This window comes from Monopterus albus, unplaced genomic scaffold, assembly GCF_001952655.1.
Source record: "Monopterus albus unplaced genomic scaffold, M_albus_1.0 scaffold2.1, whole genome shotgun sequence".
Classification (NCBI taxonomy): domain Eukaryota; kingdom Metazoa; phylum Chordata; class Actinopteri; order Synbranchiformes; family Synbranchidae; genus Monopterus; species Monopterus albus.
This window is the reverse complement of record NW_018127882.1, coordinates 1,938,970-1,957,371: the sequence shown is the minus strand read 5'-3', so window position 1 is coordinate 1,957,371 and position 18,402 is coordinate 1,938,970. Positions and strand designations below refer to the sequence as shown.

General features: G+C 41.0%; 1 long non-coding RNA gene across 2 annotated transcripts in view; it reads right to left on the bottom strand.

The window, feature by feature from the left end:
• The window catches only part of LOC109956710 (uncharacterized), a 73,583-nt gene that overhangs the window by 37,622 nt on the left and 17,559 nt on the right, over nt 1-18,402 (bottom strand). The window contains exon 3 of one of the 2 annotated variants that reach the window (XR_002274452.1): nt 12,519-12,684. The exons of the other annotated variant lie outside the window; for it this stretch is intronic. This is a non-coding gene — a long non-coding RNA (uncharacterized LOC109956710). Of the gene's footprint in view, nt 1-12,518; nt 12,685-18,402 lie in introns of those variants that run through there. 2 annotated transcript variants of the gene reach the window in all.

The following is an 18,402-nucleotide window of genomic DNA, read 5'->3' as shown; positions in this document are numbered from 1 at the left end:
AGGTATAATATAACATGTGCAAATGAATGAGCTCACTGCCTTGCTCTCTCATTTTCTCTCTCTCTGGTTTTTAGAAGGGGGATCAGAGGGACTTATAAATGTCCACTACTTTACGCAGCTATGCTCAGTTTGTGCGCGGAGAAGATAGGCCTTTTCTTTGGCGTGCCTTGAAGTTGAAAAGTTATGTGTGTAACTTCAACCAATTAAATGGCACAATGTCCTTTATGGATCAGAATATTAATTTAGGGTATCTGCAGGTATATTATATGGCTAGCAGTATGTAGACATCACATCCAAGATGCAAAAACAAGATCGAGGTCAGTTACAGGGCCTGAATTAATAAACAACACATTTTAATCTTCAGGAGGAAAGAGAAAAACTGCATTTCCAAAATATAACTGCTCCTCAATAACCACAGTCTTCCCATAACTTTAAAGATCCCCTCCAGTGAAGCAGTGAAGAGTTCATGCACTGAATACTGCAACAGGTACATAAAGTACTTAACTGATGTAATCAGGTCAAGGCCTCAGTGCTCAATATCCATTTTTTGGAAGAATGATCCTTGTTGTAGAAAAAAAGAGTATGGAGGTAAAGACATACCTAGAGCTCTTATCAGTTCTACGTCTAGCATATACACACTAACACACGTACAGGCATAGACACATGCACGTACACACACTATTATCCTGAGGAAATGCCTTGGGTAAGATAAAAAAGGGCTCTACACTGCTTAGTCCACTGCTGCCGAATCATGTGGCACACACTGGATTTGGGTTCAGGTTCACCCACACATACTCCTACATAAATCCAGATAGACAAAAACACCTGTACATGAATACAGACACACACTCAGAGGTGTGTGCTCACCATGATGCAACCTGCAGACACATAAGTGAAAGAAAAGAGGTAAGTGAAAGGCTGCCACCAGATGCCACTTTTTCAAACCCACTTCTCTTCAAGTCAGTGAAAGGTTTATTTACAAACTTCCACTGAGCCGCTAATGCGTCACAGTTTTTGTTTTTCCGTTGCTTTCACTATCCATAAAAGCACAAATTGGCAATGCATGTTAAACTATACACTGAGAACAACACTTTGTTTCAATATATCGATTTTCTTTTCTCCAAATGCACCTCAGTTTGTTTTACTGCTAAAACCAGGCTGAATTTGGTCATAAAAACACATGTCGAGATTATGCGCCATTCTATTGAAACCCCAAGGATGGACACAGAGATTGAAGGACATATAGGGAAAAAAGGAATATCAGAGCCAAGCAAGAACAGAGGGAGGTGGGAGAGCTGAGAAATTCTGGAGCGCATGCTGTTGTGAGACAGAAGATCAGCAGAGAAGGGGAGAAAATAGAGGCCCTATTTGATATTTAATTGAAATTGATCCTGTGGAGCAGCTGAAAATTTTAACATTGGGTAAATCCATACATTTTAGGCGTGAAGTGGCCTGTGTGTGTGTCAAGATGCAGAGCCACGTGAATGAAAAAGAAAAAACAAAAAAACTACAAATGGTACATCAGAACATTAGAGGAAGAGAGGCCAGCAGAGTTAAGGAGTGACATCAAGATGAGTGAGAAAAAAAAAAGACAGGATGAATAAGCAATAAAGAAAGAGAGAAGACAGGCAACACGGGAACAGAGAGCAGGAGGGTGGGAGGGAGGAAAACAACAGAGAAGTTTTAATATTTCTTCAGAGATGATTTATTTATCCACCTTATGGCAACACCACCCGTCTCGGGGCAAACAAACCAACAAAATCCTCAAGTAATGTAGGCACGGGAGAGGAGAAGATGTTTAGTTTGAGCTTATGGATGCTCTGTTTCAAAAATATATTCATAGATAAATCTACTGTCAACTACCTGCACAATTCACATTTTCTAGATTTAATTCTTAGTCATGACTGATTGTGTATAGTCAGACTGGTTTCCTTAGGTCGGTAGTATTAGAACTGTTCAGCATTTTACAGTATAAAAGACCCCTGACTTCTACTGAATATAATCAGTGCAAACAACTATATCTGATCACAAATGATATGTATAAGAATGTCAGTGTACCCCGTTTGTGTGTGCACGCATGCACACAGTGAAACTCTCCAATCTGTACCCACTAGTTTCTCTGAACAGCAGCGTTAAGCACAGATAAAAGACAAACATGAAAGGAGGACAGATACATTACAATGTGTGGAGAAAGAGAAGCGTGCCCAGTGTCCTGCTCCTTCCCACCTCTGTCTTTGTCTGTTCACGTGCATTGCATGTGGGCATATATGCACATGAGCGCAAACACTTTCGCACACATGCCAACACAAACACAAACAAAATGAGGAAAGCCAATGCCTAAAGACAAAAGCTGTGCTGTGGAACAAAAGATAACCAAAAAAGCCATCAAGACAGCCGCAGCAGGCACCCATTGTGATTAATGAAAACAAATATTGGGAGAGAGTGGGGCACAGGCGCAGAGAAACAGCACAAACAATGGAGCAGACAGCATAATGCATTCAGGGTTCGCTGACGGCCCTCTAGTGCAGAATGAGAATAATAGGAGGGGAGAGAAAGTGGGAAAGAGGAACAAGAGAAGGAGGGGAGGAAGAGGAAACAAGGGCACTAATGTGAAATCCATTCTCCCTAAAAACGTCAACATACACACACATTTGTACAGCTATTTTTGTCAGGACCCTCACTGGAGTACTGCATTCCCTACTCTAACCTTAACCATCACAGCTAAATGCTGAACCCCAACCCTTACCCTGACCCTAACCTAAACCTCGTTCCGAACTGAACCCTAAAACCAAGTTGTAGCCAGGTAAAAGTGTCCTGACTTTCTCAAAATGTTCTCCCTTCCATGGTATAAAACTCAATTGGTCCTCACTCTACTGGCCATCCAAGTACACACACACACACACACACACACACACGCGCACGCGATTACAACAGCCAGCATTCAAGCCACGGTGCTGTCAGTGCGTCTGTGCTGACACCTGTTACTCCAAGCAGCTTGGTGCAACTGTTTTCTCTGCTGCAGCAGTGAGTATGATGCTCACATACACACACAGCTATACATCTCTGCTCAGGAACGCCACTGGGTAAAATGAATAAAAATGTTGCTGTCGAATGCTTGCAAGTGCTGGATTCTTAATGTCATGGCTTTCTGGTCCATAGAACCTGTCATTGCAAAGTAATGACAGCTTTTGGTTGCATCATCTTTCTAATGAGCATCCAGTTTTTGTTATGACTTAGCTTCGCTTCCTGTTCTCGTGCTTTTATTTTGGTTTTCTTTCTTGCTCCGCTCCACCTCTCCTGCCCCAGCTTAACCATGGCTCCAATTGGAGCCCATCTGTTACTAATCATTCCCCAGTCTTTAGCTTTATATACCACCTCCTTTCCCTCAGTCACTCGCCTGTAACCTCTCAGCTGACCTGCTCCTCGACACTAAGTCCACTCCTGATCTGTGACTGGACTCTCCAGTGCTTCTTGACGCTGTTCCCCTTGATTACTACTTACCTGTTCTCCTCTATGCCGAGTACGCCCTCTCCTGATCTCTTTGTGTTCACCTGCACCACTCCTTCAGCTTACCTGTTCACTTGGCCGCTGATCCAACCACCTCCTGTCCTGCAACCACCACCCACCTAGGTTCTTTACCTCCTCCTGAGACTCCAGCTACCCTGACCGCTATCCTGCCTACTCGACTCACCTGTGTGTTCCTAGCCCCGTAGTTCCACTCTGCCTACCTGACTGCCTGCCTCGTCCCTAGCTTTACCTATTTGACTCACCTGAGTGCTCCCGGCACCCCAGTTACACTCCAGTTTCTTGTACCCTTTTTCTGTCAATAAAGACTTTCTAGCTTTTACTGAGTCCTGGTCTGCATTTTGGGTCCTAGTCCTGTGTGAGCACTGTAACAGTTTTATAGACAGCCTGTGATTTTCTGCTCTTTTTATAATAGGTTATGTCATGGTTTATCAATCTGCTGGCTGGAAACTTTACAAAATGTTTTAAAAATAATGTCTGGTTTGACACTTTCAACCATGGTCTTCATCACTTTCTACTAAAATGAGAACCCTTAGGACTTTACTGCTGGTGTAGAAGTTGAGCTTATCATTTCATTCTTCATTTCCTTCATTTGGAAGCTCCAGAAGATGCCAGTAACCTCGAGATGATACTGTTTTGTCGACTGTCAAGCTCAATGCTTATCGTCATTTCCCTATAACCCATTTTGATCTAACTTAGTTCTCAAAAATAAAGTCGCTCATATCTGCATTCACAGCAACTTAACATCTCTAACATCTCTGGGGACAGTAGAATTTTGAGACCTGAAAACCAAGATCACAAGTGAAATAAGACCAAGGGTTAGGGTCTACTGTTCTAATCAATAATGTTAAATGACTCGATTGGGACTAATACAGTGTGATGTGATTTAAATCACTACTTCAAACAAAAAGCACTGGTGAAAGAAGCATGAGTGGTGACACTGACAGCTAAGAAACTAAAATCCAGGAAACATCTGCTTATTCGGCTGCTGCTAATTAGACCTCTGCTGATTTTATCCTCCTCTTTGACCCTACAGTATGTTCTTGAAAGGAATGAATGACATTCAGTGGTCCTGAATGTCTTCTATTAGCATGAGATGATATAAAGCTAACTGAAGTCAGACCTGATCATTAAGCTCTGAAAGTCCACATTTAGCTTCATGCCTTTAACTTCCCTGCTTGAAGCTGTCTGTGTGATAAGGCAAACAAAGGGCTTCCAGTGGTTCAGCTACCCACTGGAAATCAGCGCAACTTATTTTCCTTCATCTGCAGTCCCTAAACAAAGAGAACCAGCAGGACAGGGATGAGGAGCAAATTTATGTAGTGAGACAAAGGGTAGCTGAGGGAGGAGGAATGGAAGCAACAGTCAGGTTTGGCTGTCTGGCCAAAAGCTTCCTTTGGTGGTCTGTGTTACAACCATCCGGCTTCATTGCAGTCTTAACTCTAGGCGAGCCACACAGCCAGCGAGAACAGTCTAGAGAAGCACTACGAGGTTGTGGACCAGGCACACCTGCCACCTCAGATAAAATAAACATCAGAATCAGGGTGCAATTTTGGCTCCTGCTTCTCATCATTTTACTCGCTTTGCTCTCTCTCATCCGCCTTCCTTGTTGATTAATCCCTCTTTCCTCTCTGTCCCTCTTGTTTGTGTCAGTTTTTCACTATCTCCTCCTTTCTCCCCCTCCTTTTGTCCCACCCCCTCTCATTCCACCCAGTCCTTCCTGACAGGGCTGTGATAATGGGACAGTAAATTAGGACCTTACCATTTCCCACCTATCATCCTCTCAGCAGTTGATGTGATCTCTCACCTATAAGGTCAAAGGCTAATCAATGTAAAGCAGTCAGTGCCACGGTCAGAATAATCAATCATTTAGTGTTGGGATATCACCGGAGCCACAAAATGCTGTAGGCATCACTGTGAAATCCCTCTCCCACAAACACCTGCTGCTCCTATGTGCATTAAAAAACAACAACAACACCACCACCAGCAGGTTTCACTTACTGACACAAAGACTAGAACGATCACCAGACTCAACGTAATTAACACTCATTTATTTTGCAACCTGCTCCAAGATCAGCCGCAGTGATCGTACTGGCAATTATTCATCATTTCATAGTCAAAAACAGCTCCTTCTGTTATCACTGCTGAATTAATAGCAAGTGTTTACATGTTTTTTTAGCCTTTCACATTCTTCCCTCTGCTGGAAAATCTAATCACTCTCACAGGTTTCACTTAATCACATGAAAAACAAAGCCTGAACTATTGAGTCTCTTTAATCCACTTTGTGAATACATATTGAAGAATACAGCTTTCAAATTCCAAAAGGGATTAGTTCTAAACGGCAGAGAGAGAGAGAGAGAGAGGCCTTTGAGGAGAGCTAAAATTACAGGTGGAGTGATCCCTTCTAAAATTATCCAACTCTTTTATATTGTGCCTCTGAAGAATTCATGCTCATGTTTAATTCCCAAGCTCTGATAACGAATGTCTCCTCCAAGCACCTGAAGATTAATAGACTTTTACCAGGTGCTCTCTGTCTTTTTATAACACACTCCAGCTATTTAAACGCTCAGCTGTCTGACTGTCAGCTTACAGCATGAGACCATTTAGAGGAAGTCTTAACCCATGGAAATACAGAGTGGTATGGAAAATACCATCTGACACAGGCAAACATATAAGTAAAACGTGCAAGTGTAGAAACAATTTTAGTCTACAGCCATGCTAGCAGCAGTGTCAGGACTGATCATCAAATGGTCAGGTAGCTGCGGAACCCCCTCTCGCCACATTTTCTAATGTGGCTTTTGGGGAGCGGAGTTCGACCGTTTCCTAACTTTCCAAAATGAACAATCATACCCAATTCATGGTCTGTCTTTTTTTGTGTTTGTTTGTTTTGGCAACACTATGAATATCCTCTAAACCTTCTGAAAAAGTTCACTATTGTCCTTATAATTAAACAGCACCACCTCTCTCTATGATTGGCTGTTCACCACGCCTTCAAATGTAACTGCTATTAAAACTTCTTTTGCTTCACTGAAGAAAAAAAAAGATGTTATTGTGGAGAGGGTGACAGGCTTTGCTGTTTGGGTCTGGGGGAGTTGGAAATGGAATGTTAAGACAGTTTTTCCCAGCGGCCACTTGCAGTACTACAACAAATAACCCCCCTGTGGCCCAGATAGCATGTTTTCCATAGACCTCAATGAGATCCGTTCTGAACTGATGAAGCCTCTTGGATGAGAGGTGAAACGTCTTCGACCTAGAAATCTAGTCCAGTTGATTTTTTTCATTTTACTATGACCTGGATGACTGAGAATCTGCACCAACATCCCATTGTAAAGCTTATGTGCTGAGCAGGAGCACAAAGGTAGGGACAGCAGGGGAAACACTAATGCATATGTGTGCATGGCTACAGGATGTGGAATCAAACCCAGAAGAAAATGTCTTTTGGCATATGCATCAGGCAAGCAACTTTCATTAGTAAGAATGAGTGCTACTTTGTAATCCAGGGTCCAGGTATCAATAATAGATCTATGGTATAAAATCACTCACTACTCACTATATGGTGCAATGTAGAGTGTATTCACCATTTTGTAGTGGTGTCCAGATATGGAAGGTAAGATACTCTATCCACCATACAGAAAGAAAGTAGCATCCACAGCATGTACACGACGACAATCCCACAGCCCCAGCCCAGAGAAGGTGAAAATAGCTCTTTGATTTCATCAGAACATTTACTCAACTTTTGTAACTTCAATCATAAGTGAAAATAAATACTTACACATTCATGGCCCATAGAAGCATCTAATATATCACACAGCCGTAAAGTGGATTGTACCATTTTCACTGTGCTACTTAAGAGTTTGTAGTGACAGCAGTGCACCTACTTCAAAGTCTTCCTAAATATTTGTGCTTTGATTTTAGTATGCTTTTGGATTTGCAGTGTGTTACTGTAATGTTTGCTTTTATTTGTGCTTTGTCCCTAGGGACAACTATACAAACCTCATGGTGGCTCTAAAGAAAATGTTAGGGGACCATGAATGTACAAAATTGTGTGCCAGTCAATCCAATAGAATCCAATAGTTGTCGAAATATTTCACTAAAAATAAAAAAATGTCAATTTATGGTGGCACTAGAGAAATACTTTGGAGATTGTCATTAGGATTCATTCTCTGAGGACCATGTATGATGGTGCAAAATCTCTTGACACTCGATTAGATATTTGCAAAGCTATTTGAGTCACAATATTAGCATGGATAAAATCGTAGTAGAATACTCTATGGTGTTACTTTTGGATGTTTACTTTGATAATTAGTGTAAAATAAAATTTGTTTTAAAAAGAACCCAAGAGTTCCAACCCACACACATTCAGGCCAACTATACATCCTAAAACCATTTTGTCCACATGCCTCCCTGCACCAACACAAGCCAAACTTTGAGTGATGAAAAACCATATTCAGATTTCACACTCCAATAACAACAAGTAGCCAAGGCCAGTGGTGGAGCTGCGTCGAGAGACGCAGCCGACTGAGGCGGAGTGACGCTGCTGCAGCCCTCAATCACACTCTAAACACCTGTCTCCAAATGGACACATCAATTCTTATTTCACAGCCTGCCTGGCCTCCTACACTGATGCACATAAACATACACGTGTGGTATGCAATATATATGAACACACACACACACACACACACACACACACACACAGAAACTATGCAGGCATTTCCACGTGTACTAGCAGATGTTTTTAAAAATACACACTTAGAACAAAGTATTTATCTGTAATGCTAGAACAGCAGACACCAAAAGAGTAGAGGTGAAAAAAGATAGAAACTGTCAGAGTAGAAATCAATCAACTGCAATGCAACACACAGTAATCTCACCCTTCTGCAGGACAGCCTGATTCATAGTCCTGGAGTGTCAAGGGATGGGTGGGGCATGGGAGAAAATGGTCCTGGACCGAAAGAGGGTAGTGAGAAGCACTTAGCACCTGGACTGAGATAATACCCATTCTTTCTCTCTGGCACACACACTCATACACACAAACACACACAAGCACTTTGCCTAATAGAGTAGCAGCAGTCGTCAGCGTTTCTCATGGAAGGCTGTAATCGCATGGCTGGACTCAGTGATGGATTTTGGGTTAAAGGCAGCATCAGCACCACTGCAATAAACTTACACACACATCATTCATATGTACATACACTTAGGTATTTGCACAAAAGGTTCTGTGTATAAACGGATTAACGCTGATATGTGAAAGTTAAATGGAAGAAGCATATGAAGGATAATGGCTGTTTAGAAGATGTTTTTTCCTCCATACAATGCAGGAACATTTCTTTTCTGTGACAGTAATCTTTCACAAATTTCTATTTATGTGGCTCTTCATGTAGATAAAGGGTCCTAAACAATGCAAGGGGATGTAGGTTAATCTTCTTTATTTTCACATATTTGAAAAAAAAATGAGTTCCACCTATGCATTATTTATGCCATAATCCTGTTATTTCTTTGAAAGGCAATTATTCATTAAAGCTTATCAACAAGTAGCCTCAGTTTGCGCCTCATTACAATTTATTTACAGAGGTGTATTAGTTTTTCAAAAATAAATAGCTGTTAATCTTTGAAAACCCAGAAGACTGTTTAACAACACTTATAGCTGCCGCAAGAAAACTCAGACTCTTCTAACAGTACTGTATAAGAATAAAGTTACTAAAGCTTAGTTTACTAACAGTTTTACTTATACTAACAGAGGTGACAAGGAAACAACAGCAGGTTTAACACCATGCCTGTCAGCTGAATGCTCTGTTGCATCAATTATTAGTGCACTGAAAACATTCTGTGCTTGTTGTACAAAAAGCGTACAAAGGGGAATCACCTCAGGAAAACTATGGTCCAAAATTCCAACAAATATCAGTAGATAGTGTGGGAGTTACTGGCTACATTTGACATGTATGTATATAATAAAAGACATAAAAACTACACACACCTTAAAAAGACATGTGTGTTTAGTAGAACTGAGGTAACAGATATTCTTCTGTTTCCATTACCTGTTGCACCTGTTTACATCTGGAAAAGTACAAATATTGCACTTCATTTTGTAAAAGGCTTGTAAAAAGAAAAGAAAAAGAGTGTGCAAAAAAAAGTTAATATGAATAATATTTAATACAGTGCTTTATTTTTTATTAAAATTACATTTTTCTTTAAAGAAAAAGTTAGAAAAATGTTTGTGTATGCTGCAGTTCATTACCAGTGGGTCAGAATTAAATAAATAAATGAATCAAAAATCATTCAAGTCAAGAAAATTGCAATCAGTGCATCTCTAAAGATAGACTATTTGATTCTTAATAATATATTACTTATTATTTCATAGATCTAGGAGTTTCATTTACCTTTTACATGTATTTCTAGTGTGTCCCCCCACCACCCCCCAAGTTGGTGCCCAGCCTTGCCACCCCAATTTGAACTAAATTAAAACATTTTATTTCTATTACCTAAATTACTATGTGCCAGTAAAAACTGGTACTTTAGCCTATATTTGGCTACTTGGCCCTGGGTGTAATACAGGATTTGCATCATTGTGATTAAGCCACAGATTAAGCTACAGTGTTGTGTTTTTTTTTTTCTTCTGAATGTTAAAAGCAAAATATTAGATGTCTGGGTGTGGAGCCATTAGAGTTATTCAAAGACATCTAAGACAGAGCTAGGCTGAGTAATTAAATTAATTAAGTAATAAACAACAACATAACATGATTTTTGCTGTTGAGTAATTACTAAAGCTAATTTTTGTGCAAATTTCAACTAACTTGAACTGGCTATATTTGTCTATATTAATTTTCCTGATACTTTTTATATATTTCATGTCATACAAAACAATGACTGTGGATCTTATTTTAGCCCTATCTGCATAAGAAATAAAGCCGCAACTGGTGTCTTTGAGGAGTGACAGTTATTTATTTTACCCCTGTGACCTGAATGTAATGATAATACATGAGAGGCATAAACTGGGGATAATCCAAAAGTTCATCAGTTGATGCAGAAGTGTGTAAAAGCTTATTTGGAGAGAAAGAAGCAAGGAGCTGTGATTAGGATGGTAGATTTACACTCTCTAGTCCCAGGTGCAGTGAAGGGTGACATAAAACATGTTTGCTTAGAGAGATCTCTGGCCAGAGAAGGCTTACAGACAACTGAATTATTCACAAACCAGCACAGAGGAATCCTCCTCAAAACACATGCAGACCTTGAGTAAATGTGAGTATATGTACGAGCTGTACACAAGCTTATACTGTTGCACGCTTAAAACATGTACAAACTTACAACTAGGTGTGACTGAACCTATACACATATCAACAATGTTGATAAAGATGAATGAGGACGTGCTGAGGGCACCACCGACTGTGAGCGGATGACTGATTTTCAGAAAAGCAACAGAATGCTTCTCCCACTGTCTCACTGAACTCCTTGAGTATTGCAGTGGACTATAAATACTGGGTGAGGGTGATGATGTGAAAACTGGCTGCGATAAAAAAAAAAGGAGAGAGGTCATAAAAACGACAAACAGAAACAGTCATCTCCATCTTATTCAGCCTCACTTCCATTAGTGTGACAATTTCATTAAACAAACATAATGTACAAAATCATTTCCTCGACTTGGCTGGCTCCGAGAAATTAACAGCAACATGGAAGTCATGCATAATGAATGCGAACATTTGCCATCTACAAGTCTCCCACAGTCAAACATTAATTCAACCTCACACAGGGTGTGGAAAGGGAGGAGGAGGACAAATGGAGCATGGGGAAGTGGAGGACTCTGGAGAGAGAAAGTGAAACCTCTGGAGGTGGATGGACTGAGAGATACACTGCTGAACTGAAGTTTCCGAGTCAGAAATGGAAAGATAAGAGACCATAAATTGTCTTACAATCTGTAGTTACATCAAAATTATTCAGTTTATCAAAATGATAAAGGAAGCCATTATGCTGGCCATTAAAAATTATACTATGAACACTGAAGGGGATACAAGTTTTTTTTATTTTGCAGAAAGGAGAAAACTGTTTGCTACCACAACCATTAGATTGCATGGAAGTGCATCAGCGAGATAATAAATGCAGTTTATATAACAGAAAAATGACAAATATCAAATAATTAAATTCAACTTGACAATGGAGGTAAAAGTACACATCAAGTCAAATGAAGTCAACTTACAGCTATTTCTCCAGTGATCAAAAAACAAGAGAGTGTGACATGACTCTCGTGACCATGCCAGAAACACTTGGCATCATCTTACTCTCTTTGCATAAATCTTACAATCATTAATCTAGACACAACACAACACAACAAAATGCTAATGGTAACATTTTAGGGAGGGGAGCTGAGAAAAAAAAAACACCCATCCTTCATGAGGGGTGATTTATTACCTAGTACAGCAGGGTCATACATTAATTTTGCTCTTTATATAAAAGGCCTGTTATTTCTGCATGCATAAATAAAACACTCCAACAGACATGAACACATAAACACATGCATAGATACATGCACATGCACAGCCGTGCACATCTGCAGCCTTTGCATTGGTGAAAATGTCACAGTGTCGAGAGGATGTTTATCAGGTGTGGACAGATATGATGGCTTGACGGGGCCAGGTCCCTTTTCCATGATGGAATATACATATACGTGTGTCTCTGTATGTGTGTTTTGATCATAATGTGTGTTGTCTTTGACTGGGGCGGGGCCACGGGAGATGCCAACGCGCTGTGCCGAGCTCAGCGAGACACACATTGGATCTGACATTGCCGAGCCAGCGGCGTGACAGGCATGTGACAGGGCTAGAGTTGGTTCTAAATAACTCTTAGGCTCCATTACCCTGCCAAAACACTGGACAAACCAGCCTCCATTTCCCATTTCTCCTTCATGGTCACAGAGCCCCCCTACTATTCAAAGATTGGAGTGCTGATTGCACCCTACTTTTTTGCTCAGTATAGCTTAATCACACATAGACATGCTTGCACGCACACATATAAGACAACCCCTCTGCTGCAAATCAAAGAGAGTGGCTGGGTGGGGTGCTGAGTGCCAGGAGCAGGCCGGCAGCAGTGGTGATTATCCTGCTGGAAGCATCAGTTGTTGGTATTTACACTGCCTCTCCACCCTCTGATGTTTGACACCGGTGGCCTCTAGAAAGTGAGAGTATTTATCAAAAACTGCTTTGAGATGAAACGCATTGAAGGTAACCAAAGATGAATGTGTCATTAGCTGAGACACAAATTAGTAAAGAGGGACTGGAGAGGGTAAAGGAGAAAGAGGAATAGGAAAAAAAGCTCCAGGACAGGACAACAAAAAATAATACACATGTAAAACTGATCTAGAAATGCTGCAAAAAATAAAAATAAATAAAAATTAAAGCTGAAGAATAACCTTCCAACAAGAGCTTTTCTTCACAAAACAAAAAGCAGCAACCTTAAAAGTAGCAGTGAATGTACACCATCTCTCAAGCGATGTGTCGGAGCAAAGTATTAATAAAAAAAATCTAAAGATCTTTCATCTTTTGTGCACACACGGTTTGTTGAAGACAAAAAAGTCTTTGTCACATTATATGATCATGAGATTTTATGATCTGATGCAGTGCTACCCACTTCCCATATCACAAGAGGCTTTGATGTTTTACCAGTTTGCGAGGCCGAACGTTCACATTAGCCGCTCCTAATGAGGATCATGAAGTGTACGTAAAACCGTGATGCTTGATAGTCTGTTTATCTGACGGGGAGAGTGCTTGTCATCGTTTAGCTAGTTTAGCTCAGTCAAGTGTGCTGACATTTCTGCAATTTCCTCCCTGGTGATTTTGCACACTGGTAATTGAAGTCTTATATAAAAAAGCCGCATCACATTTAAAGTGGGGAGAACAAGTAAACAAGGATATGAATTCTGCCATCAGATGCAAAGACAAATCATTTATGGGAACAAAATTTGCAGACATGTTGAGGGCAGATAAGCTCCTTTAGATTTGTAAGGTTGTTGACAGAACAGGCCCCTTTCTGTCACTTAGCGGATGATATGTGCTAACTACTGTAGCAAGCCTAGGCTATGAGAGGAACTGATAAGCGAGGTCAAGACAAACATGAAAAGAGGCAGGCAGATGGAATTTTAAAAACAGTTTTTTGGTGATTCTCTGTCCATTGCAACAGAGCTCCTGGCGCATTATTTTGAATGAGCTCTGGCTGGTGCAAAAGAAAATGAGATTTCACTGTATCCTGTCCGCTCAACACTGCATGAGTCTCAATAAACACTAAAACTCTTTCCATTTCATGCTTCCCAATGTGTAGCAGCAGACAGCAACACCACAGCAAGCAATCACATATTCAAATGAAAAGGGAGAGGGAGGAATTTCACAGCCTTGTTTAATTTGCCGCCTCCTGGGCAATTGAAACGTGCCTCTGCTGTGCTGTTGTCTGAAGATGTGCGAGGCTCAGAGAGGATGTCATACACGTATTCAGGACTGGGGAAAAGGGGGCTTGGAGAGAAAAAACAGAAGAGCTGCAAATAAAAATGACAAATTGCATAAATGTGTAAAACACATAATTCGTTTACACCTGGGGCAACGTACTGAAGTTGAAACAAACCCCCACACAACGTAGACCCACACACCCAGACACAAACGCAGCGCGCTCTAATGCTTGGAGTTTTCCACCCGTGAAGCGGCCTCGGGGGAGACATCCTGATAACACAAACTAACTCCTAGCTCTTGGTCCCAGTGGACAGACAAACAAAGACAAGGTTTTATCTGCTTTTATCTCATTAAACACTCAATAACTTGCCTAATTGTTTACGAAGGGATTTAGAAGAATATCCCATCCAAGGTTTATGACTTCAGTGCGTGTGAGCACGAATGTTTGTGTTCGCTCCAACTCACACATGTTGGGGAGTATGCATTTGTGATTCATTGTTGTTGAGACTTAAGATGGATTTTAATTAGGATGTGTATGGCAGTGCAGACTATTAAGATAAAGTCAAAGATTAGGAGACAAAGGGCCGCATTTGAACTCTTCTTCATTCCATCTATTGCTCCATGTGTGGAGTCATCGCTGGATTGTAAACAGTGTTAAATTTGCAAAAGCTGGGCACAGACATCTGGCTGGGAAACAGAAGCAGGTCTCTAAATTCTTTTATAATTCAAACATGATATTTTCCCAGTGCAGCCAATTCATGTCATCCTCCTTGCCGGCCTCCTCCTTTTTCTGCTTTTTTACTGCTTGTTAGATATTCAGCCAGTAGCACCCTCCTCTGCCTTCCCAGACACCATGCTTTTCAATCTGTCCATCGCAACACTTGAGCTTTAATCTTCTCACCCAGGCCTACTCATTCCAGCCCTCCAGCATCCCTCGCTCCTCCTTCTAACTCTACTCATCTTTAATACCTCCCATATCCATCTTCATCCTTTTTTTCGCTCACTGCATTCCTCCCCTCCTCCACCTTCTCTCCGTCTTCAGCCGACCCTCCTGCACTTTGACCATGCATGTGGAATGGCTATAGCTCCCAAGATGCTTATTAGTGCTGTGCTGTTAATTACAGTTTGCACATCGATCAACTGTTGCATTACTAGTTGGTCCCAGTTGTCCAGTTACCATGGTGATGAATCACCTGCGGTGATTCCCAGTGGTCATCTATGACACTCGGATGCAGATTGCTCAACCCCCAGGCAAGCAGAGCTCATCCATGATGTTGACAGTGCAGGTATTAGCATAATGAACAGCAGAAAAGGTGCATTAAAAAGTTCCAGCCACAAGAGGGAGAAGAGTGAGAGGGCAAAGGAAATAAAAGCCAAGGAGAAAGAAAGATAGAGCTCCATTTGCTAAAAGACCAAACTATCCACTCCACAACAATCTCTGCTGCTGCATTCACAAATTTCAGCTCATTTCAAACACCGATTTGCATTAGTGAAAGATAATCTAGATGCCTTTGAAGTTTTATTCTTTCCTCCACGAATAGGAGAGAAGCTTACTCAAACACACACAGGCACACACAGAAAGCTGATTTTTTTTTTAGCTCTGCACGCAAAATAAAAGCTCCTGCACCTGTATCTCCCCACCCTTCCTAATTCTGCATTAGTCTGACCCCCCCATGAGAGTAGGATCCCCTTGATTGGTGCAATAGATTCAACCATATCAGCCCTCTCCAAGCATTCATTATATGTTTAGCACAGATGTGAAGTAGTTTTCCCTGAGCCTCCCTGCATGGTGCCTATAGGCATGTATACAAACATAGCAGGTATGTACAGACCTCTATTAAACAGAGGGGGAGCGCACATGTCAGACTGAATAGGTTCAGCGGCAGATAAACGATGAAAAGACAGATCTTAGTTAATAGCTGTGGTGTGATCCCTCTGATGCTCTGAGTGTAACAACCTTCTCAGCTAAGACATTGAGACAGTGATCTTTGGCAGAACAAACAAAGTGGTTTAATGAGTCTGATTGTTCTGGACTAAAACAAGGATGCGGTGTGTGTGTGTGTGTGTGTGTGTGTGTGTGTTTGATTCATCTGATCTAAATAAGCTTTGCTGACTCACCTCATTCCCACTCAGTCAGTGTGCATGTCCTTCATAGACACACGCACACACTGGTGTAAAAATGGGCACGCATGCATGCCAATACTGAAAGACTCACAAGAACTAAGGCAGAGAATCAGTGAGCTGTCTGTTCTGGGACAAGTCTTGCCAAAAAAACAACATGGATTATTACTGAGTTCATTTACATGCAGAAACGAGCCAAACAGTCTGATGCATAGAAAGACTGAGACAGTGCAACTCAAAGATGTGGCTGGGGTTAGTTATTACAACACATCCAAGTAACCAGACCCGATTCTCTCTTCAGCTCAGATGTGTCGAGTGTCACGGGTAACTAACTTTGAGAGAGAAGTGTGATGTGACAGAGCTCAGGTCACGTATTGTGCTCAGCCAACTCATTTGAATGCCCTTCCAAAAGCTTACAAAGGCAGAGCAGGGGATGCTGCCCCTCCTTCCACCTTTGCTAACTTGACTGCATGCAGTGCCATAGTTTCTATGTAATCTCATTATCTGTCTTGTTGTCTGACCTAGGCCACAGTGCTGCGATGTGCTGGCATAACTCTGATGAAAGCATAAAGGTATGGGAATCTGAGTGAAGAGGGGAGAAGAGGAGAAGGTCGGTGGACTAGAGTTAACGAGGATGTGTGTGTATGTGCATCAGTGGAGACAAGAATGACATAAGCACTTATTGATATTAAAGGTTAAACCTTCAAAGGCATCTTAGTGTAGAGCAAACTTTTCATTCAGAGTTAGTCGGGCCCTTGACTTTGATGGGCCGTTTACAAATGACAGAAAATGTGTTTCTGTTTTTTCAGCAAAGGAAAAACCCAAGCAAAGGCTTCAACCCGAGGTCATTAAGGAGCAAATAAATAAACACAGAAAGTTTACATATTGGACAGCTGTCAGCGCCAAGCCAGAATCTGCTCACTACCAGCTTGATGGAGAGCCTTCATCCTGGGGCGAGCCCACGGACTCTGGACCATTGAATCAGCCAGCGTGGACACATTGGCAGTTGTCAGGTAATGATATTGCCTCAGTGTCAGCAACAGTAGAAACAGTCACACACACACACACACACACACACACACACACACACAAATACAAGCAGACACTGACATACTGTAGCACACACTCAGGAGACTACACACTGCTGTTTCCAGGAGACTTCTATGGGGCCTGAAATCAGTTTCTAATTCACTTGCACTCAAACTGACCTGGACATTAAATAAAAAGTATTTTAAAGCTACTATCCTTTTAATTAAATCAAGCTCCATTTTATACTATTTATGGTTTGCATGTTTACATTGTATTAACAGTATGTAATTACCTTTCAAAATACATTTATAGTTAGTGGCAGGGTCTACCACTCCCACAAATGATGGCATGTGACTGTTGAATCTCACTGAGATCAACGGTACTGCTGATTGCTAGAGCCACTGCAGTGGGTCTTTAACTGAAATATGAAATACACCTTTAATGACACATTAATGTCATTAAAACCTTTAAACATGTGGGTGTTCATATTTTACCATGGCCTGGGATTCTGTATTTATTCTGACTCTACTCTGCTACATGACACTTTTCATTTCAGTGCAGTTAAGTAGCATCTAAGTTCATATTATTACTGTTTGTACAATTTTTGTTGTTGCTGTTAATTTGTAAAGCACTGGCTGAACATAAATACATTAATGATGCACTTTGGCTAAATGCAAAACTGGAAAATGAAGGAGCTACGATGCCTTAACACTGTTGTCAGCATTTCACAATTATTGAGGCAGGTGTTTATGTCTGACTAGACACAAAACTGAGTTGCTGAATTCTGTAACATTTTGAGAGGTACAGGTGATTTCAATCCCAACTATTTCCTGCCACCACTTTGCCTGATCCCATATGATTACAAATGTCACTGAATACTTTTTTATAAATTGAATTATTTGGACAAAGTAAAGATATGATGGTGCAACCACATGGATTAAGTTCTTTTAGGAAAATGGCACAGTCAAATGCATACACACGCAGCATGTGCATGCAAATACACATGCATATAAGGTACGGAATAAATGTCCCCTCCCTTTAAGTCTTGTCGTGACAATGTTTTTCTGACATGCATCACATCTATCGTCATTCCACTTCTTTGAGAAGTGGAAAATGAATACAAAGGAACACACACACACAGACTTGGGATCTGTCCACTGGATTTCAACTTTTTTAATATGATAAAAAAGATCAGTAGAAAGATAAACACATGGCAAACTAAACCACATAACATTACATTCACAAAGTTATTTCTGAGATATATATGCAGGAACAAGGAGCCATTGTTACCACAGAGTTC